The sequence below is a fragment of the Hyperolius riggenbachi genome, chromosome 1, assembly GCF_040937935.1.
Source record: "Hyperolius riggenbachi isolate aHypRig1 chromosome 1, aHypRig1.pri, whole genome shotgun sequence".
NCBI classification, from domain to species: Eukaryota; Metazoa; Chordata; class Amphibia; order Anura; family Hyperoliidae; genus Hyperolius; species Hyperolius riggenbachi.
In genome coordinates, this window is record NC_090646.1 from 228784011 (window position 1) to 228805960 (window position 21950).

General features: G+C 42.6%; 1 long non-coding RNA gene across 1 annotated transcript in view; it reads left to right on the top strand.

Annotated features, from left to right (window-relative positions):
- The first annotated feature begins 15367 nt into the window (after nt 1–15367).
- Nucleotides 15368–21950, top strand: part of LOC137547220 (uncharacterized) — a 55059-nt gene continuing 48476 nt past the window's right edge. Inside the window, exon 1 of the long non-coding RNA XR_011026526.1 lies at nt 15368–15527. This is a non-coding gene — a long non-coding RNA (uncharacterized lncRNA). The remainder of the gene's footprint in view (nt 15528–21950) is intronic.

Genomic DNA, 21950 nt, shown 5'->3' on the forward strand with positions numbered 1-21950 from the left:
CTCTGTTTTCCTGTATAATATTGAGTCCACCCTGGGTGGAGGGTTAAACCCCCTTCTTCTACTCTACAGAGAGCAACTTCTTATTCCTGAGTGGAGTCAGTAAAATCTCCCCACCTGCCTTTACAGTGGTTGCCTAATGGTAACCCTGGTTTGAGAGTATTAATATTTACTCTATATAGTAACCATTTACCAGTGCATATTACACTATTGGGGATCTTGGTATTCCTTGTTTTTAAACAATGGTTAAAGTGTAAGTTACACATCTACAGGACGTTTGCAGGAGGAAGGAAAATACTGTAAAGTAAAACTGTGAACGATAGTTGTTTAACAACTAAATCACGTACACAATCCAGCTGTATGTTCTGATACACAACCTGCACTACACTGTTCTCTGCTGTGTTGTGGTCCTACCTCTCAAACACTGTTCTCTGCGGTGTTGTGGTCCTAACTCCCACACACTGTTCTCTGCGGTGTTGTGGTCCTACCTCCCAAACACTGTTCTCTGCTGTGTTGTGGTCCTACCTCCCAAACACTGTTCTCTGCTGTGTTGTGGTCTTACCTCCCAAACACTGTTCTCTGCGGTGTTGTGGTCCTAACTCCCACACACTGTTGTATAGTGTTTTGATATTGCCAACCCACTTCACCCCTATGGCTTCCCTGATGTTCTATTACTGGTTACAGTTCAATAAATAATACAAAATGGAAGAGGACACACGTTCAGACAGAGGGGGATAGAAAACGAGGACACTAACTCTACATAAAGGCCACACATGGACAGAAGGGATGAATGCTACAGTGGAGAAAATGGCCATCACATTGAAACATAACACCGTAAAGGTGATTTGGTTTTCAAATACATGTCTGTAGTACAGTACAATTTTTGGATACAAACATAGTGGCCAAATTTTTTACTATACTTAGAGCACTGTGAAAAAAACAAGATTACAGTAATATGTAAATTGTAATAGTGAACATCTATTAATTGAAGTTTTCTGAGTAATAATTAATAAAAATAACACAATTTTTTTTTTCAAAATATATATATATATAATGACTTATACATTTCTCGGTTTAACACAATAATATTGTTTTTGTAAAGTTACATTTTTTTAAACAAAAAATTAAGTTTATAAAATTTTCATAATACACTTAATAATGCTTTCTTAATAATCGTTGGAGAAACGATATTCGATGTACTGCAAAGTTTAAACGACGGATTACAGTGATTTATAGGTTTGCGATTTTTAAAACTTTAAGGTTAGATTTTTAGCTTTCAATATTTGTTTAGTGGTGGATAATGTTTTACACTGTAATTATTAATAAAAGATATATCTAACGAAATAATGTAAATCTGTGGAAAAAACTTATTACAAAGTTTAATACTGTGTAGATATGTAAACATTATATTGTGATTTAAAACTTGCACGGCTCAAACGTATTACAGTGTTTAATACTGTGAAGGTAGGTAAAACATTATATTATGATTTAAAACTTGTACGGCTATTTTGGCGGTTAATAATGTTTAAATGAATGATGATTTAAAAGTGACATTTAATGATTTGTTTACGGAAGATTTCCATACGTTAATATGAGATTTGTAAAAAATATGTCTGAAACAGTAATATAAATTTAATATTTAAATTGAGATTTACAATTTCATATAGTTTAATTTCAATATTCGTGTAAAAAATTTTAAATCTAAATTTATCCATTAAAAAAAATTTAAACGTTACTGTACGCGGGCGCCCTTTTTTCCTCTTGGGCGCCCATCAAACGATAATTAACATGGAAGTCTATGGCGGCGCCCTTTTTGTCCACTTGCCTCAGGCGCCCGATTTTACTGTTCCCCTTTCCTGTCCATAAGTAAGTATCTAACTTGGGGGGGGCTTTACACTAACTTTAAGAAACATCCCTCTTTTCCATCTCAAAAGTTACGAGGGAGGTCCAAGGTCCACTAAGGTCCAAGGTCCATAAGGAATACTTAGCATTAGAGATAAGATCTCTATTGATGTGTTGTGGTATCATTTCAAATATGGTTAATATTCATCTCCTTTGTTTAAAATATAAAATGAACATAGTAGAACTATTATTGACACAGATTGTATCAGCACTGCAGTGTCTGAAGCCAAGTCACAGCCATCCTTCTTAACACAGCAGGACTCTGGACCATCAAAACCAGCTCTAATCACTGTTCTTCTGTGCAAGAGGATGGCAAAACAGATAATAAAGAACCCCCATGAAGAAATTCAAGAAAAGAAAAATAACAGGGATATCTATTGATTTTCACCCTGCATTAGCTCTTGTCATTATTTATCAATAAAGCTACATTCATAAAATGTCCAATTTCCCTACTATGCTACCCTGTCCCCAGTTTCTATGCCATTACACTACCCTTCTCAGTATTTGTATAGTTGGGAAAAAGTCCATTCTAACAAAAGGGCAAAAAACGTTTTTATCCAACAAAGGGTGGTCCACCACACCCAGTCTTGACACTTGATAGGTACTATGAGGACTTGTATTTCTTCTAAAAACCACAACATTATGCAGTAGAAAAATATCTTAATTTACTTTTATTGACAGAAAAATACAAAAGTTATGCGATCCTTTTTTGTATGAAGTTTGATCCAGTATTTAGATCTTCATATGTATCACAATAGCATAATTCAAGGTAAAAACACAAAGTGAATATATTTCTGGCTTGACGTTACGAATAAATCATGAGCATCATCTTATACTAAATAGGCAACTACACCAGTTCGTTTTGGGCGAGATAAGCCCTTCATCAGGCCCTGTATCAAAGATTCTCATAAGTCCAATCTGGAGCAAAGTCAGAAAAAATTATGCAAAAAAAATACAAAAAGAGGAGGCATCCGACCCACCAGATATAATCACACCAACTCCGGGCCAGGTGCTGGATCCAGTGTGCTTGCTGCAGAAGGAGTGCTGCAACACTCCAGCAACTGGCCCGGAGTCAATATGAATGCATCTAGTTGGTGGGATGCACCCTGATTTTGTATTTTTTTGCATAATTTTTTTTTGCTTTGCTCCAGATTGGATTTATGAGAATCTTTGATACAGGGGCCTGATGAAGGGCTTATCTCGCCCGAAATGAACTGGTGTCATTGCCTATCTAGTATAACCTCGTGCTCATGATTTATTCTTAACGTCAAGCCAGAAATATATTATCTTTGTGTGTAAATTTTTACCTTGAATTATGCAATTGTAATATCTATGCAGATTTAAATACCGGATGAAACTTCATACAAAACAGGATCACATAACTTTTGTATTTTTGTGTCAATAAAAGTAAATTAAGATATTTTCTACTGCAATACTTTGCACAGGGTAGGGAAGCAGCAAAAAGAGTGGGATAGAATAGAGTAGGATAGGTAAGTTGCACAGAGTGGTAGTGAAGGGGCACAGGATAGGGTAGGGAAGGGGCACTGGGTAGGAAAGGGTAGGTAATGGGTAACAAAGGAGATTCTAAGAGGTCTGGGGATGGGTGGGGGCACAAGATAGGGTAAGATAAGGATGTTGCACAGGTTAGGGAAGCAGCAAAAAGGGAAGGACAGGGTAGAGAAGTGGCACAAGGTGGCATAGGAAGGGAAGTCTGCAATCTGTGCGTGCGCAGAATGTTCCCGGTTACAGGTCACAGACTTTAGTTGGGGTGACAGCAGAGCAACAGGGGGACCCGAAGGACTCTGAAAGACCTTAAATACAATGAGGGGCTGGAAGAAGGTAAGTAAAAGTTAATCCCCCCCCCCCTCCCCGCCACTTCAGGTTTCTTTTAATGTAAAAAAATGCATATATTAGACCTTTATGCATCTAATTCTCCTTATTTGCCTAGTTCTACCTGTTATCCCTAACATTTCATTCAGAAACGCTGACACTTTAATAAACACTTGAATGTGGCTCTCCCATCCCCTTAGGCTGGGTATGTCATGTGTGGCTTAGAGGCACTGGACACATAGTTACTCAATTAGGACTGCATGCTTGCCCATTAGTTACCTAAAGCAGACTCCAACATTTCTTACAGCTTCACCTTAAAAGTTAAATTGCATCAGTACAACTTGTTTTGGGTATTAAATTAACAGGCAGAGTTTTTAAATGGCAGAGGGACAGCACTGGGTCCTATAGAGCCTTCCCTTTCCCCTCCAGTTTTCCTTGTTCCAGCGCTGGCTCCCCTGTTAGCAGTCTTCGGCCCACTCTCTGCCACTGCGGTATGCTTCGGAAGCCTTCGCAAGCCTGAGTGCTGCCAAAGATGGGCCGCTCCGTACTGTGCATGTGCGAGCACGCTCTCTCGTGCACTCGCGCATGTGCAGTACGGAGCCGCCCGTCTTTGGGAGCACTTGGGCTTCCAAAGCCTCCCACAGCAGGAGATTTGAACAGAGGAGTCAGTGCTGGAAAGCGGGGACCGTAGGTGGAACAGGAAGGCTCTATAGGACCAAGAGTTTTTCCTCTCCTTAGGTAAGTATCTGTTTTGTTTTTTTGTTTTTTATTTTAGCTTCAGTCTCCCTTTAATGCTTGGATGAGTTTAAGCATATCCAATAGAGATCCGCATGTAAAACCTATTCCAACTGGCCTTTTTCTTTTGAAGTAATTATCATACCTTTTTATACAGATTAAAGGGAAATTGTCAAGTCAGTCCAATAATGGATCTATTACACATGTGAAAATGAATACAAACAATTGTATCATCTCCAGCCTTTTGTGTAAAAATGACTCTGCTTTTTTGTTTTTGAAAATGATCGGAACGGTTTGTCTGCGGAAGATGAAACAGGAGGCCGGCCGTTGCCTTATGAATTGGCGTCTGGGGCCAGCTTTTATGTTTGCCATCATTAATAGGCCGCAAAGACTTTCCATCGCGGCCTTGTTTGGAAAACACTATTCAGATGGAGATTGTTCTAAATCCTATCAGCCTATTCAAGCATTAGGCTGGGAGTGAGCGACACAGAAACCCTGGCTTTATATAAGATACAAGACCTTCTCTACAGATATAATGGTAGTGCTCAACAAATTGCATATATAATTATGTCCAACTTTACATTTATCTCATCCCCAGTCCTCGGTCAGATCAGTTCTGCTTAATTTTCTTATTGAACAATGAACCGATGGATAGTCCGTAAAGAATGGAAGCGTTAGCTGCCATAGCAGTAGATACACAAGCTCGGATTGGTGAACATTCACCTTGCGGTAACACACTCGGTGGAAGAAATATATACTGTATAGCTAATAATACTATAATACACGGGCGCCTTCTGTTATTAGATATAAAATACTCGTGCATAGCCTCCTCCATTGCCTTTGTTTTGGGATTGCAGCTCAGCCCGAAGCGGCGTAATGTAAACTGACGAGATTATGTAAATGATCTGCACACAGATCTTCCTCTCCTAAAACAGAGCAGTTACCTAGGGTTTTCTAATTATTTTATGCCCTGTGGTTCTGTGATGAGGGCAGAGATGACTATTTGAAAAGTGTGCTGTGATTGACACAAGTCTGTCCCCCTGGATCTAATTAAAGTCTTGCTTCACAAGTGGGATATAGAAAAATACTACTGAAAATGGATCTTCTGTCTCTTCCATGTTTCTTTTCATCCATTCATTGAGATGTCTATTTATGTCAGAGATGAAAACATCAAGTGTGTTCCTTGTATACAAAAAGTTTTTTTAATTGTTTTTTATTATGTTCATGCCTATGACATTCTATGAAATTGTTTAATATTGGAATTGTTTTTTAATATGACCAATAAAGGGGCACAGAATGCAATGCTCACAACTCAAAGCAGCTGGATCTCATCTTGTCACTGATGCATTTTATTGTGTGAAATATATTTTTCCCTGGCAGCGGCGTAACTAGACTTAATAGGGCCCCCCTGGCAAAAATGATAGCATGGGGCCCACCTGGTCCCTGAAAACCCTTTCAAGTCACGTGATCGAGAGCCAGCGAATGGCAGCAGACAGTTTTTTGTTGTTAAGCAACATCTGGAAGCAGGAAATAAATTACACACGCTCCTGCACATGGTTTTTGTGAGCAAACAGGGAGGTTTATTTGCAAATTGGCTGCACTTGCAATCAGGGAGAGGGAGGAGGAGGGGCCCCAAATCCTCTGGGCCCCCCTGCGCTGGCAGGGGTTGCAGGGGTGATTGCTACGCCCATGTTCCCTGGTAGTCACTGTGAAGAAAGACTATTCTCATAGTACCCCAGTGATCAGCGTGTGATACAGCTTTCTTTCTGTCTTTGCAAACTGTCTTTGCCCATTGCAGTGTTCAGTGTACATCTGAACCTTTCAAAAGCTCCTGCAGAAAATGGTACCCCTTTACGCCCTTCCACACTATGCAGGTTGCATTACAATAAGACCACAACACAGTGGGGCAGAAAAGTTGCATCGCATGTTAGAAGTGCAATGCGACCATACAGAGAAGCATACAGAACCATTGAAATAATGCTTCATTGCCATCTGTAAATGCACACATTGTCCCAGAGGACCCGCTACACTGCACCCAATGTGAACGTACTATAGAAGTATCATTGCATTACATTCAGATGTGGGAATCTGTGTGGCTGAAATTGTGGTGAAACCCCTCCCACAGTGTGATGTCATGACCATGATCCTGACAGTTTCCTGTCTGTGAACCTCATTGCATTGTGGGAAATAACATCTTTTTCCAACTGCCAAGCAATCAATATCTCCCTATGTGCATAAAATTCTCAAGGATGAACAAAGAGTATTCCGCTGCACCAGCTAGCTTTATATGTATACCATGATGTTGGATTGAAGAAATAAAAGTCTTTTGTATGTCACCTGAACTACTGGTGCAGCGGAAAACTCCTTGTTCATCCTCGATATACTGCCATGATTTCCTGCTCCCACCGGTTTGGTGAGTGTGAGTGTAGCAGCCTTTTCTCTGTTTTTTCTCATAAAATTCTCAGTAATGAACATTCCGTACAGATCTCCTAGCAGGACTAAAGATGTTGCCACTTGTGATAAATTTCAAACTGTAATTCAGGGCAAGGAAAGGTCTTACATTGGGCAAACAATGACTAAATAATCTATAAATGAATATTGTTAAAATAAGCAATGTTATTTTCACTACAGTTCCTACAAGTTAGTCCTTGCCCTTATACCCTCATCTGTTTCAACACTGCATACAAAACCCACTTCTGAAATCCTCGCCGTAGTCAGTGACGATCACGTCTTTATTTTCATTTGGTGTGGAGCTATCTAAACAGGTTAGAAGACAAAAAACAACACATAAGATTTTCTAATTGTAATATTTCTTCTGAGGTGTGCTGATACATAGATGATGACTTCATAGTTGCACTAATTACCGTACTATTGATGTTAAAATTAAGGTCTTGCTGACTCTGGAGTATTGTCTGTGTTTTTGTCACTTCTGTGCTGTATTGTAGATTTGTGTGGCACTTGGCTGATAATACTTATATTGATACAACGTTCAAAGCATTAATTACTATTCTGTTTTGTCACCAAGTTTTGTCCTTAATACAAAAACATCAGTCACATCAGTTGCCTGAGGAGTCTTAGTCAGCACAGTGAGGTAATGCAAGAACAGAGCTGACTTTGCAAATCCCAGACTCTGTATTACATGCTTGTTTTGATGATCTATTCTAAAGAAAACTTTTTAAATCTGGGAACATCCACATCTTTTTTTAAGATGTTGTGTTGCAAAAGTGTCATTGTTCATTGATTGGTAGAAATGAAGGCACTATGCAAAAAATGTGTACTTCACCCTGTTTATATTCAGTATTGTCAAGACATCATCAAACATATCTGAGGATGGTATTGTTAAAATACATCATTGTGTCAGACCATGGGACTGCATAACAGGTGTCCAGGATACCATGTATTCTGACCCATCACTCCTTTAAAACTTGGGTGCGTACTCATGCAGTTACTGTTGCCCATAGGGATTGGGACTCAGTCCCTTTGGGTGATAGTTCAGGCCTGAGTGCTGTACAGACACACTGTTAGCCTGTAGGCTACTGTTGCACAGGCATTATGCACAACAGAGCTGGAGGGGAAAGGAGCAGAACAATGTCCTCAACCTGCATTTTCGGCCATGATAAACCAGCACTTCAGCTCTCTCCCTGATGCATAGTAGAACCCCAGCAGAGGCGGTCCGGGTGGCAGCCTCAGCCGAGACCCATCTACCATGTGCATGATGCTTTACGGTAAGAAGGTTTCTCCGTCAGGGATCATGGGTGCTCATCAGTTCCAGATGTGAAGATCACACATTTGTGCCTGTTGTGGGTTACCAGTCAGTAATCTTAATGACTGCAAGAGATGCTAGCTGATGATTGGCCAGGGAGGTTTGGGGGAACGTTTAATATAAAATCAGCCTTATTTATTGAGGTTGTCATGAGCTAGAGAACTTTGAAAACTATAAGTGATCTTCACTTCCTCCTTCATTACAGATGTCGGCTGTCCTCAAAGGCTAGTGGAAATAGATCGCAATGCTTACAATCAGCCAGTCACTGTCTGTCCTCAGAAGAACTCACAATCGAATTCTACCATAATTATAGTCTAATACCTTACCATATTTTTATTATGTATTTATACAGCACTGACATCTTCTGCAGCACTTTACAGAGTTCATAGTCATGTCACTAATTGTCCTCAGTGGCGCATACAACCTAATCCTACAATAGTAATTCTCTAATTTCCTACCATAATATTATATTGTGGGTGGCTGAGTGAGACCATTCAATCCTGAATTTGCCCCTGAAAGAAGGCCACAAGCAGCCATCTCTACTCCTACACACTTAGATTGAAAGTGAAAGACTATTTTCTTTAAAGAGAACCTGAGGTGGATCTTTGGGGGGGCAGATGGGGCACAGAGGCATGTTCTCTGCCTAATGACATGGCTCTGTGTCCCCCAACCACCGCTCTCTGACCCCCCCCCCCCCCCCCCCCCCCGCCGCGCTATAGTCCCCCGAGTTTAACAAGATTTGTCGCTAACTCAGAGGTGAACACAGGGGAGAGGAATTCCCTGTTCAAAATGCCCGCCAGGGGCATTCCTGCAGTGTTTTCTGAGCTGCCATTGGGCAGTTCTTTCTCCCTGGCCACACCTCCTGCAGCTCCTCCACCTCCCTGCACGCTATGAGGGACACACAGTCTCTACGTGCAGCGTTGTGACCCAGAAGTCACAAGTGGGCCATTGCGGCCCACAGGAGAGGCGGGAAGCGGTGTTTTTTGCGACTACCTGATCCGCTCAGCCCCTCGGATCAGGTAGCCTTTTTTTTTTTCATTTTTTGAGCCCACCATGGGCTCTCTTTAAGGCAAGGGCCAGTTTCCACTACATGTGAATTCGTGTGCATTTTCTGCACACAAATTCGAATAGCAGTGTATTTCAATGAGCCTGTTTCCACTGTGTGCAGAATCTGTATGCACTATGCAAAAAAATCAGCACAGCATAGTTTCTGCACTCTGCATGCTGGGTATGCGAATCACACGTAATGTAAATACGTAGATATATGACATAGACATATGACTATGGTAAGGATTAGATTGTGAGCTCCTCTGAGGGACAGTTAGTGACAAGACTATATACACTCTGTACATCGCTGCGGAAGATGTTGGTGCTATATAAATACTAAATAATAATAAATAAAGAAGGAATACTTTGTGCAGCAAATACATTTTGCAGAAAGATAGTAATTTGGGGCATTCTATACACCAGGACATATTGTAGTCATGGTTGCAAAGCAGCAACATTTGCACATTCATATAGAAAGGCAATTTTTACCAGCATTACATTTTAGGTTTGCATTAAAGGAAATTCTGTGATGCCAATTATTCCTTCAGAAATGATGGTCTGTAAAACAAGAAAATAAATTGAGATTTATTTTAATATTTGTCAGCGCCTAGATCCTTCCTCAAAGGTCTCTGATTAAGTATCATGGGTTTATGGTGTCTGTATGAGGGCTGCACTTTGCATTGTCTAAACTTTATAGCGATCTGCACAGGAGTGCCACACTTCCACCAGGAGAACAATTGTGAGAGGTGGGCGTGTCACATGTTTACATAGCTTGCTCCTCATAACTGTCTTGGGGATGTTTATAGGATAATACACCTATGTTTACTCAATCTACTGTCAGTGTTTCATGATGGGCATCACAATATGGTTATTTAGAAGTATCGAGTGTAGAACTTCAAAGGGTTTTTTTCATTCTGAGACAAGACAGAAACTTTACAGGTTCATATTAAGTAAGTCCCGAAACTTTCAGACTTATGCCCCCTGAACATGGGAGACATTAAAGTGCTATAATCAGATAATTTGACATTACAAAGCATGTATGGATGGTCTCAGTTGCTAAGTAATTAGCATTCTCACTTTGCAAGGCTAGGCCTGAAGCCAAGTCAGGTACATTCTCTCTATATTTTCTGTATTTTTTTTCCCAATATGTTTGTATTTTGGATATGCTATAGTCTCCCCAGCTCCAATAAGGATTGGAGTTATACCTCAAAAGTTGCAGAGCATCTCTTGGATATTTGGTCTTACCCCAAAAGCAGATTTAAAGGATACCAGAACCAAAAGGTTCTGGTAAAAATGATAGCTGCAATGTGTGGGGGGTTAAAAGTACATACCATCCGCTCCTCCTGCCCCCCTCCGTCTGCCGCTGTTAGTGTAATATACATCCCGGTGTCCGGCGACTTGCTTGACCCTTGACCCGGCCATACTGCGCCCTGTGTGCGCAGTATGTCCTCCCCTCTTCACTTCTGGCTGGCTCATAGCGAGTGGCTCAGAAGCACGCTGATCCTTCTGTCTCCTCTGGGCTGCATGTGCGCTCCACTACACCAAGCGTTACATGATTAGTCCCTAGAAACTTTTGAGATGCTCTTCAATTGAGGGAGCGAGTCAAAGAAGAAGCATTATAGGGACAAAGAATGGGAGGGACTCCGAAGACAATGAGCAACTTTAGGAGTCTAAGGAGTAGGTAATCCAACTCACCATGAGCTTCATTAATTTTTTCCCCTGATTAATGTGTACTTTAAGTTGCATTTATGCCCCCACAGATATTGCAGAGTCACAGGGAGTGCACCATGTTACCTGCTTCAAGTGGAGGGTCAGGTCCATGCTCCTCTGCTCTGTACAGTAGCCTGTGGACAGTTCCCAGATGTTCCAGCATGCCAAATGACATTGGTCAGGAACCATTCAAAAAACACGGAATCATAAAGAGAGGAGAGGATCCTGGACCAAATTCATTGTTGGAAGTTGGAAATGTAATGTGCTCCCTGCACAATAGGCAATTTAAATATAACCCAAGGTCTAAAAAGGCTGGCAGGAGCTTTTTGTCAGTGTTCATACAACAGGGTGTTAAAGAATAAAGTTTCTGCAATTCCATGTAAGTTCCCTTCATTATATGGTAACATATCAGTGCATATAAAAAGCTTTTATTCAGCACATCATGTACCGGTAGTTCCCCTGTAAGTCTTTGTATTGGATCCTGAATCATGTATTAGAGATTATCACGATTCTATGAACACCTTCAACTAAAATAACCATCTTCTCTATCTGCTGTTGTTTCCCATCCATGCACAGAAATCAGCAGAAAACATCACAAAGTGCTGCTTTAATCCATCCCGGTATTATCACTCCTGATTTCAAGCAATGAGTTCACAGTTATCTCTGACTCTGAATGGATGGTTTGCGCCTATTTGAGTTTTCTCCTGACCCAGAATTTTCAAAGGTATATTTGTGTAGATGATTTATTCTTCTCTGCAATGCTGTGAATGTCAATGGGGCTCCCTTTGTATCCTCCAAGGAGTTATCTGCGCTGATAGTGAAGCATTTAAGCACAGGGGTACTGATACCAGTGATATAGCAGACATATCTCTTTCAATAGAGATATTCTTGAAAGATCCATCTATTCAGAGAAAGTAATGTTATACATCAAAGAGGGTCAGTTTATCTATCACAAACAGTAGCAATCTCACAAACAACAGTGAGAGATAAAACTGTATAGCATTGGTGGTGTACATATCCTAAGTACAGAATAAGCCAGTGCAACATATAATCCATAATATGAAACAACAGTGAGTAGATGTCTGGCAACATCAGGAGATGTCAGGTTACATAAAGCAATAATTAAAGATATCAGATAAAGACTAGACATTTTCAGAAGACAGAAGATAATGTTAGAACAGGGAATGAAGAAGGAAGAGAGGTATTACTTGCATACACGGGTTTTGTATCATTCACACAAAGCTAAAGACACTGTGGGCCTGATGCGCTATAATTCAGTATGGCGGCTGTAAAGCTCTGTACACACATGGCAGCCCCGATCCATCTCGACTGTTCGGCCAGTGACCCAACCTGGCAGACCATTTCGGTCAAGCTACAGCTGAGGGTAATGAATTTTCTCCCCATTTAGCTTACAACCGTGTGACATCACAAACGTGCCAATACGTCATCCCCCCATAGCAACAGTGCTCATTGCTACCCTGAAGGCTAATGACACGTCTGTCAGCCTCAGCCTTGCAATGTCACCTGAGGGATTGGGTACTGATCCCCACCAGGCGACATTGATTTTGCAAGTGCATGGCCCTGGTAGTCTTATTGAATGCCAGTGGCATAGCAATAGGGGTTGCAGAGGTTGCAACCACATCGGGGCCCTTTGGCCAGAGGGGCCCTCGCTCAAACACAGTATTAGTTCTCTATTGGTCCTGTGCTGGTAATAATCACTTCTATAGATGCTCTAAATACTTGTGATCATTAACAAGCTTTTCCTCATCCCCTTCTTGCACCTCTGGCACTGTGGTTGTCCTTGGCAGGTTTTGGTGCGCCGTATCAATTGTTTTGTATAGAGTGCTTGGGGGGGGGGGGGGGGGGCATGTAAAATTTGCACCAGGGACCACAGCTCCTTTGCTACACCACTGCTGAATGCTGCATTCGTTTTGTAAACATAAGGTTTATCCCATGATCTCTTTGATTGAATCTGCCAGTAGTGTATTACCCTAATCAGATCAGATTTTGAGCACTTTATTGATTGAAAGTCTGATAGAACATGTTGGAATATCTGAGATGAGGGCAGGGTAGGAGCGGTGTGAATCAATGGCCCATAGAGTAGCACTGCATCAAGCTGAAATTGCAGCCTAAAAGCACTCCTGGTCAGCAGCTGGAAAACTGAGCTGCCCAACAAGCTTGCAGTTCAGCTGTCCATCTAAAGGGGGCCTTATAGTGACCAAACACTTCTAGATGACCAACAGATTAGACCGTCAGATAGATCCTTCGCAGATCAAATTTGATCAGAAAGGGATCAGAGGGATCAAATCTGACGGATATTGACAGGATAAGTCATTTAGTGTATGGCCACCTTTACTTTATACTCCAGTGTGTTTAACTGTCACCATTATGCAAATGTTAACTGTCTAAAACAAATCTGTGCAAAAAATTAGTTTAACAAGCTTTCTGCAAATACAGGTATAATAGGGGATGTAAGGGCTTTCCTGCTGTCTGCTTTCTAGTTTGTGGTCTGTAGATTTTCTAATTTGTGTTTTCATTCTCTCCTGGGGGAGAGGAAGTTTGTTGTTCCATGCCCTAACACCTTCCTCATTGTATTTGAGAATGACTGACAAGCTTATAGGAAAGGAACAATAGCAGTCAAAAAGTGTGTAATATACCTCCTTCCACCTTTCATAGATGTCGCTAGTGGGGGATCCGGACCTGAATAGGAGGCACAGATCTACACAGCTCTGAGCATGTGCGTAGCCTGGGAGTTAGGAGGCACAGATCTACACAGCTCTGAGCACGTGCGTAGCCTGGGAGTTAGGAGGCACAGATCTACACAGCTCTGAGCACGTGCGTAGCCTGGGAGCTAGGAGGCACAGATCTACACAGCTCTGAGCATGTGCGTAGCCTTGGAGTTAGGAGGCACAGATCTACACAGCTCTGAGCACGTGCGTAGCCTTGGAGTTAGGAGGCACAGATCTACACAGCTCTGAGCACGTGCGTAGCCTGGGAGTTAGGAGGCACAGATCTACACAGCTCTGAGCACGTGCGTAGCCTTGGAGTTAGGAGGCACAGATCTACACAGCTCTGAGCACGTGCGTAGCCTGGGAGTTAGGAGGGACAGATCTACACAGCTCTGAGCATGTGCGTAGCCTGGGAGTTAGGAGGCACAGATCTACACAGCTCTGAGCACATGCATAGCCTGGGAGTTAGGAGGCACAGATCTACACAGCTCTGAGCACGTGCGTAGTCTGGGATTTAGGAGGCACAGATCTACACAGCTCTGAGCATGTGCATAGCCTGAGAGTTCTAATTGATGGGGATTTAAACTTCAGAACTAACATCTCTGCTTTGGTGAAATCATCCTATTTTCACCTGAAGAACATGCCTTCATTAAATCCCAGCTAGACTATTGTAATGCTCTCTACACCGGCTTTCCAAAAAGGTCTTGCACCGCCTACAGCTGATACAGAATACTGCTGCCAGACTGTTAACCAACCAACCCCGTCACTGCCACATAACGCCAGTCCTGCACTCCCTTCACTGGCTACCTATAAAATGGAGGATCCTATTCAAAATCGGCATACTGACATGTAAATCACTACATAATCTGGGCCCTAAATACATTAAAGAAATCTGCCCTGGATACATTAAAGAGATCTGCAATCTCAGATCCATAGGTTCTAGTAATCTAGTCATACCCAGAGTCCACCTGAAAACTTTTGGTCGCAGAGCCTTCTGTCATGCCGCTCCTACATTATGGAACTCCTTACCTCAGCAGATCAGGACAGCTCCATCTCTGGACATGTTTAAATCCAGACTGAAAACCCACCTGTTCAGTCATGTATTTCCAGAAATATAATTTTTGTTGTGGTTTATCCTACTACCAATTACTTAATCTGAGAGAGCCTAAGCAGTTTGAGTCCTATGTGAGAAAAGTGTTATAGAAATGTTATTGTTGTTATGTATCATTGTAGTGAATGAGCAGCTTCATACAACTAGGCATACTTAGACCTTACTCGCTTATGCTCAGTACAGATGTGCGCATCCATGGCCTGAAGCACAGCTGGAAGACACTTATTTGGCCAGCTACAGTCCAATATGTTTGGGTGGTCCCTTTACTGGAATGGTAGAGTGTACAAAGATTTGGGAAGCCTATGGATTATCCAGAGGCTTCCCCCATTTAGGTATTATTATTATTATTTAGTATTTATATAGCGCCGACATCTTCCCCAGCGCTGTACAGAGTATATATAGTCTTGTCACTAACTGTCCCTCAGAGGAGCTCACAATCTTATGTCTATGTATGTATCATGTAGTGCATGTATGGTCTAGGGCCAATTTTTTTTGGGGGGAAGCCAATTAACTTATCTGTATGTTTTTGGGATGTGAGAGGAAACCGGAGTGCCAGGAGGAAACCCATGCAGACACGGGGAGAACATACAAACTCCTTGCAGATGTAGACCTGGCTGGGATTTGAACCAGGGATCCAGTGATGCAAGGCGAAAGCGCTAACCACTATGCCACCGTGCTGCCCCTTATCTATCTATCTATCTAGGTATCTAACTTTTTATTTTCTATATGGCTTCATGGGTACTTTAAGTAAAGTGAGCTCTGAATGCCTAAGGGCCTATTTCCACTAGCCGTGAATCACTGCCGTTTTCCCACATTATTTTGGATGTGGAATTGCAGCTGATTGAAATCAGTAGGCTGCATTATAATCATGGATGGCAAAAAATAAAAAAATGCTGCTGGTTGCAGTTTTCTGCAGACCACATCCAAATCATTATATCCATGCATGGAACAGCTTTGGCAATTCGGCTGTGGCTTTGCCTCAGCACAGGTGCCGGATTCGGAAACAGATGCGGAACCCAGTGGAGATAGGTCCCAAAGCATTACTTTAGCCTGGACACTGATAATGCTCTTTGCAATGCTTTATTTGGATACCATCATACAATGTGCAAGTTATGGATAAGTTATTAATAATATCTCTTCAACATGCCAGGTGTTATGCATAGAGATGGGCCGAACGGTTCGCCGGCGAACGGTTCCCGGCGAACTTCGGTGGTTCGCGTTCGCCTCCCGCAGGCGAACGTTTCCGGAAGTTCGGTTCGCCCCACAATGCACTATGAGGGTCAACTTTGACCCTCTACATCACAGTCAGCAGGCCCAGTGTAGCCAATTAGGCTACACTAGCCCCTGGAGCCCCACCCCCCTTATATAAGGCAGGCAGCGGCGGCCATTACGGCCACTCGTGTGCCTGCATTAGAGAGAGTAGGGCGAGCTGCTGTCTGTCTCTCATAGGGAAAGATTAGTTAGGCTTAGCTTTTCCTGGCTGCAAACCTGTTCAGTGATCCTGCCACTGCATACCTGCTCTGTGAACCCACCCACCACTGCATACCTGTTCAGTGATCCTGCCACTGCATTCCTGTTCTGTGAACCCACCCACCACTGCATACCTGTTCAGTGATCCTGCCACTGCATACCTGTTCTGTGAACCCACCACTGCATACCTGTTCTGTTCAGTGGACCCGCCACTGCATACCTGTTCTGTTCAGTGAACAGTTTGGTGTGTCAGTGTGAAGCAGTACCTTAATTACACTACCTGATTGATGTATACACATGCAAGATGTTTTAAAGCACTTTAGGCCTGTCATTTAGCATTCAATATGATTTCTGTCCTTAAAACGCTGCTTTGCGTCAAATCCAGATTTTTCCTGGGGACTTTTGGCGTATATCCCACTCCGTCATGCCCCCCTCCAGGTGTTAGACCCCTTGAAACATCTTTTCCATCACTTTTGTGGCCAGCATAATTATTTTTTTTTTTCAAAGTTCGCATCCCCATTGAAGTCTATTGCGGTTCGCGAACTTTAACGCGAACCGAACCTTCCGCGGAAGTTCGCGAACCCGGTTCGCGAACCTAAAATCGGAGGTTCGGCCCAACTCTAGTTATGCATTGCAACTACAAGACTGTAGAAGGTTATCAACAGGATTATATTTCATTTTCACTATACCTTAAAGCGGAATATAACCCTGCATTTCAACTTTGCTCTAAAACATTATTTACAGTATATTATATGCAACCAGCATTTTTTTTTTACTAGACCAGCATTGGAAGGGTTACACAGGGCTTTAAAGTTCCTTTAGATTTCTGCAGACGCATCCGAAGCTGAAAAGAGATACATTTTGTTTACAGAAAGTGTTTAATGTGACTCATCTCTCTGACTGAGAAGGAGCTTGGAGGACTGCCAAAGAGTGTGTAACTGTTTATCAATAGATACATAGAATGTAACAATCTGAACTTCTGCATATCTCTCCACGGAACTTGAAACGTCTGTGTTTAACCCTTCCAATGCTGGTCTAGTAAAAAAAAAATGCTTTTTGCATATAATATGCTGTAAATAATATTTTAGAGCAAAGTTGAAATGCAGGGTTATATTCCGCTTTAATGTAAACACATGTAGGTGTTTTTAGTATGGAATAAAAGACTCTAGTGTAACATGAATCTCTTTGAATTGATTTAACCCTAAACTGTCTTAAAAAATAAATATGTTCAAAGTTCAGAGTCACAAAACTTTTATACTTCCTTATAAAACTAGATACAGAATCCCAATGTACATTTATAATCCAAAATCTCCTAAAGAAGGTAACTGACAACATAGAAAAACACAAAAAAGGAACAATAACATGCTGGTAATTAATGCCTTCAAATGTCTAAATATCCCCAGAGGTGTATGTTATTTAACTAGTAATAAATAACAATCTAGGGACATATGACAGACTTGGCCTCAGGCAATGAAGGATTACTTTTCTGAAATCCTCAAAGTAGTCTTCAGGAGAAGATAGACATCTATAATAGATGCTCTTTCTTCTTCATACTTGCAGAGTGTGCTTACGCTTCAGCTGGATGGGCACACACAACTCACTCAAGCATCACTTGCTACAATCAGGCAATATACAGGTTAACTATGGAACAATAATCACTCTGAGCATAGTGCCCTCGAGAGCAGACCCATAGTCTTCCATCATACTTCAAAATCCATCTTAAGTCCTCCCCTTTCTCTACAGGAAGAGGAACAGTTCCTTTATTCCGTGTGCATATCATCTGCATGCTTGCTGAGCTTTAAGAGGGTTCCTATGGTTTAAGATTCAATTGAGAATAGGCATTACCTCTTATTACTCCCGTACTATGCTGAACGATGGATTCACTGGTACATGGCTATTCATTTAATCTTACAGAATAGCGTTTCCCAAAATATTGGACTTGGGTGAAAAATATATGCTTGTCTTTAGACAGCTATCTTTGCAATACTGTCTCACTGTAACTGTTGTATTGCCTTTTAATGGATTTGGATTTCAAATAAAAAAACTTTTATCATCACCAAAGAGGAGGAGGATTGACATATGTTGGAGTGGAAAGGCTAAAAGTGTTGAAAGAAGTACTGCTGTCCTGTCAATCAGACAACCTGCAGAGGAGGTGAGCGGCTGGTGAGACAGGAGGAAGTGAACAGGCTGGTGAGACAGGAGGAAGTGAACAGGAGATTGTGGTCACGGAGGTGTTAGTGGCTTCTACTGCTGAGGGCAAACTGGTTTAAGCTTGCTTTTCTATTGTGTAATGTGCCAGCATCTTTAGGGGTGAGCGACCTGAGTTGGTTGTGGATTTTATGTAAAAAGGTGAAGAGTGTTTCTTAGACATGCTTAGAGCGAAGCGGGTAATTGGGCTACCCCAGTTTAGGTAGCCAGAGAATGACCCCCTAAAGGTAGCCGGAGTGTGCCCTCTTGTTATTGGTAACCAGAAAGGGCCCCTTTCTCCCCAGAGCAGATAGCCAGACATTTCCAAAAATACCCCCACCCTTTTACAGGTAGCCACAAGAGTGCCTTCCCAATTTAGGTAGACAGGCAGTGCCGTTATATGCAGCCAGAGAACCCCCACCTGTGCAGGTAGCGAGAGTGTGCTCCTTATAGGTAGCCAGTGGGTGGTCCCTCCATGCAGTATTGGACCCCTGAGTGGTCCCCCATTTACTAATCAGAGCTGCAGGGAGACCCATATATTACTCAACTTCGTTGATCCAGCCATATGTTGTAGACTTCCTCCAATCCTGCGGTGGGCACTGCATCTTTATGCTGAGATCGCCCTCTGCTGTCATGTGACAGAGAGTGGTTTTGGCATAGTGATGCCCCAGAAGGATAGGAGAAGACGAAGTTCTTGCTGCTGGATCCCAGGAGGGTGATTGACACTAGAGCTCCATTGTGATCCCTGCACCTGGCCCTCCTAGCGGTATCCATGAGTGTTGCTTTCAAGAATAACTCCAAGCTACACTCAGGGATACCACCAAGGAGGTTATTGTGAGAGTATGATTGTAGAAGGTGATAGAAGAATACCAGTAAAATCATAATAGTAGAATATCAGTAAGATTACCGATATCCTACTACTGGTATTACGCACCGCCCAAATTTATGCACACCCCCTTTGAATGTACACAGCTTGGAGCTGTGGTGGTGATCACTAGTAGCAATGGAGTTACACTATGTGGGCCTTGTTTTCTTCTCTCTGAAGGCCCATACACACGTCGGATTTGCGCGAACGACGGGTCGTTTGAACGTTCCGTCGTTCGCACGTTTCCGCATGAAATCCGGCGTGTGTACAGACTATCGTTCGGGAGATAAGACTGGTTACCAGCGATCCGCCCGGCGAGGAGCACTGGAGGAGGAGTGATTTCCATATAAAGGAGAGCCTGTAGATTTGTGATGTGGATTAGGGCATATCTGAGGAACTGTCAACTGAGGGAGTGTGGTGTTTCTGACTAGATTGCAGACTGTAGCCTTGCTACAGGCATGTATGTCACATGATCGTAAACGGTCAGCCGTGGGATCGAGTCCCAATCTCTGTACCGTTATATGTCCATGGACCTAACATATCAGTCAACTAATATTCCTTTGTTTTGACTGGATCAGGCAATAGCTTGATATCTGTGGGTATAGTACCTTCAGAAAAAGCAATTAGTTAGGTTCACCAAAGCTTGCCCAATCATTCATGCACAGCCAGCACTGTCAATGTCTGCTCTGTACCACCTCAATCAAATAAACAAAAGCCACTTAACAGAGCCCAGCCCCTGTTTTTGTAGCTGTCAAACCACAGCATGCACTGCAGGCTGCTGGATTGTCCAGTTGTCATCGGATTTCTATGGTAGATAGAATGCACCATAGACCCTCAACCTTTCATTCCCAGCCACTCTACCAGGTCATGGGGCCTCCAAAGAGCTCAGATGCCCACCAACAGTAATCATGGAGCTTTGTGAGGGGAGGAGGGGCTTCTTTGCTATCACTTGCAAGGCTACATGCCACTACTGAACTGGTTGCTTTCCAGATCACCTTTTGCTTTTCAACAGCCACTATGGCTGAGAAAGGGAAGCTGGATTACCTCCACAAGGCACCCACTTTGTTGCATTATTTGCTAACCGCAAGACACAAACAAAAACGAGTTATGCAAATGTTCATTTTGCATCGCAAAAGTACAACTTGGCTATGTATTATACGTGAAAACTTGCTTCAAGTGGCATTAAACTTACCATAGTAAAATGTAAGAACTTATTCTTAGGTACATAAGAGATAATTCGAAACTGTTCCCATGATTAAAAACTTTTAATTTCTAAACCGAGAGTAGTACAAGCTTGCACTGCTCTTGTAATCGGCAATACAAAATCATTGCTGGCCAGGAGAAACTCTCTGCTTCTCCGCCTGGCATCCTCACTGTGCTCCTCTCCACCTCCCTTGCTGAAGTGACCCATGACCGTGGCAATGACTGACACTTCACCGTTGTCTGGGCCTAACTGCCCAGCTTTTATGTGCCCGGAATTCAGAATATTAATGCTAACTTCATCATAGCTGTTTTTTTCTACTGCTCGTTCCATCTTGAGTGCAAGGCACTAGGCGTAGTGTGCACTGAGCCTAAAGGTACTGTATGTACAGTTGGTAAATTCTCATTATCAGAAAAAAACATTCATGGTTCACTCACCAAAAATCTAGTGTCAGTACAGAGTCACACAATATCATTTAGGGATCAGTCCTGCCAAAATGGTAAACAAATAACAAAGATTGATCCCTATTGTTTGGTGCTTCCAGCTCGTCCACTGCCCATCACGCACTTGTTGCCCTCCTCTCTCCATAGCAAAGAATACACCGTTGAGTTGTAGCCAAGCAGTGTGTCTGTATAGTGCTCATTACAAACACTGTCACCCTAGGAATTACTTAACCATCATATAGGTCAGCAGAAGTTGACAGTGGTGTAGTGAGTGAAACTGTGCTGTAGTGGGCAGCACAGTGGCATAGTAGATAGCACTCTGGACTTGCAGCGTTGGGTTCTCAGTTCAAATCCCAGCCAGGGCACAATCTGCACAGAGCTTATATACTTTCCTAAAGTCTGTGTGGGTTTCCTTACGATGGCCATATACCGATGGTAGGGATTACATTGTGAGCCCCTTTAAGGGACAGTTGGCAACAAGAATATACATTATACTCTGTGAAAGATGTCAGCGCTATATAAATAATTAATAATAAAGTAGTAGCTTAAGCAGTTGCTTAAATGAATCATCAGCAAAATAAAACAAAATCCGCTTTACTTACCTGGGGCTTTCTCCAGCCCCTTACAGCCGACTATCCCACGCTGACAGATCCGCTCTCCGCCGCCGGCCCAGGGTCCTGCACGGTGCAGAGGTCGACCTCGAGGTCATCCTTACTGCGCATGCGTGAAGCACCGCTGTCAATCAAGGCCACGTTGTCTGTGGCTTACTGCGCAGGCGCAGAACTACTGCGAATGCACAGTAAGCTGCGGACAACATGGCCTTGATATTGAAAGTGGCGCTTGATGCAGGCACAGTACGGACTACTTCGAGGACCCCAGGCCGGCAGCGGAGTGCGGAGCTGTCAGCGTGGGACAGTTGGCTGCAAGGGGCTGGAGATTGGAGAAAGCCCCAGGTAAGTA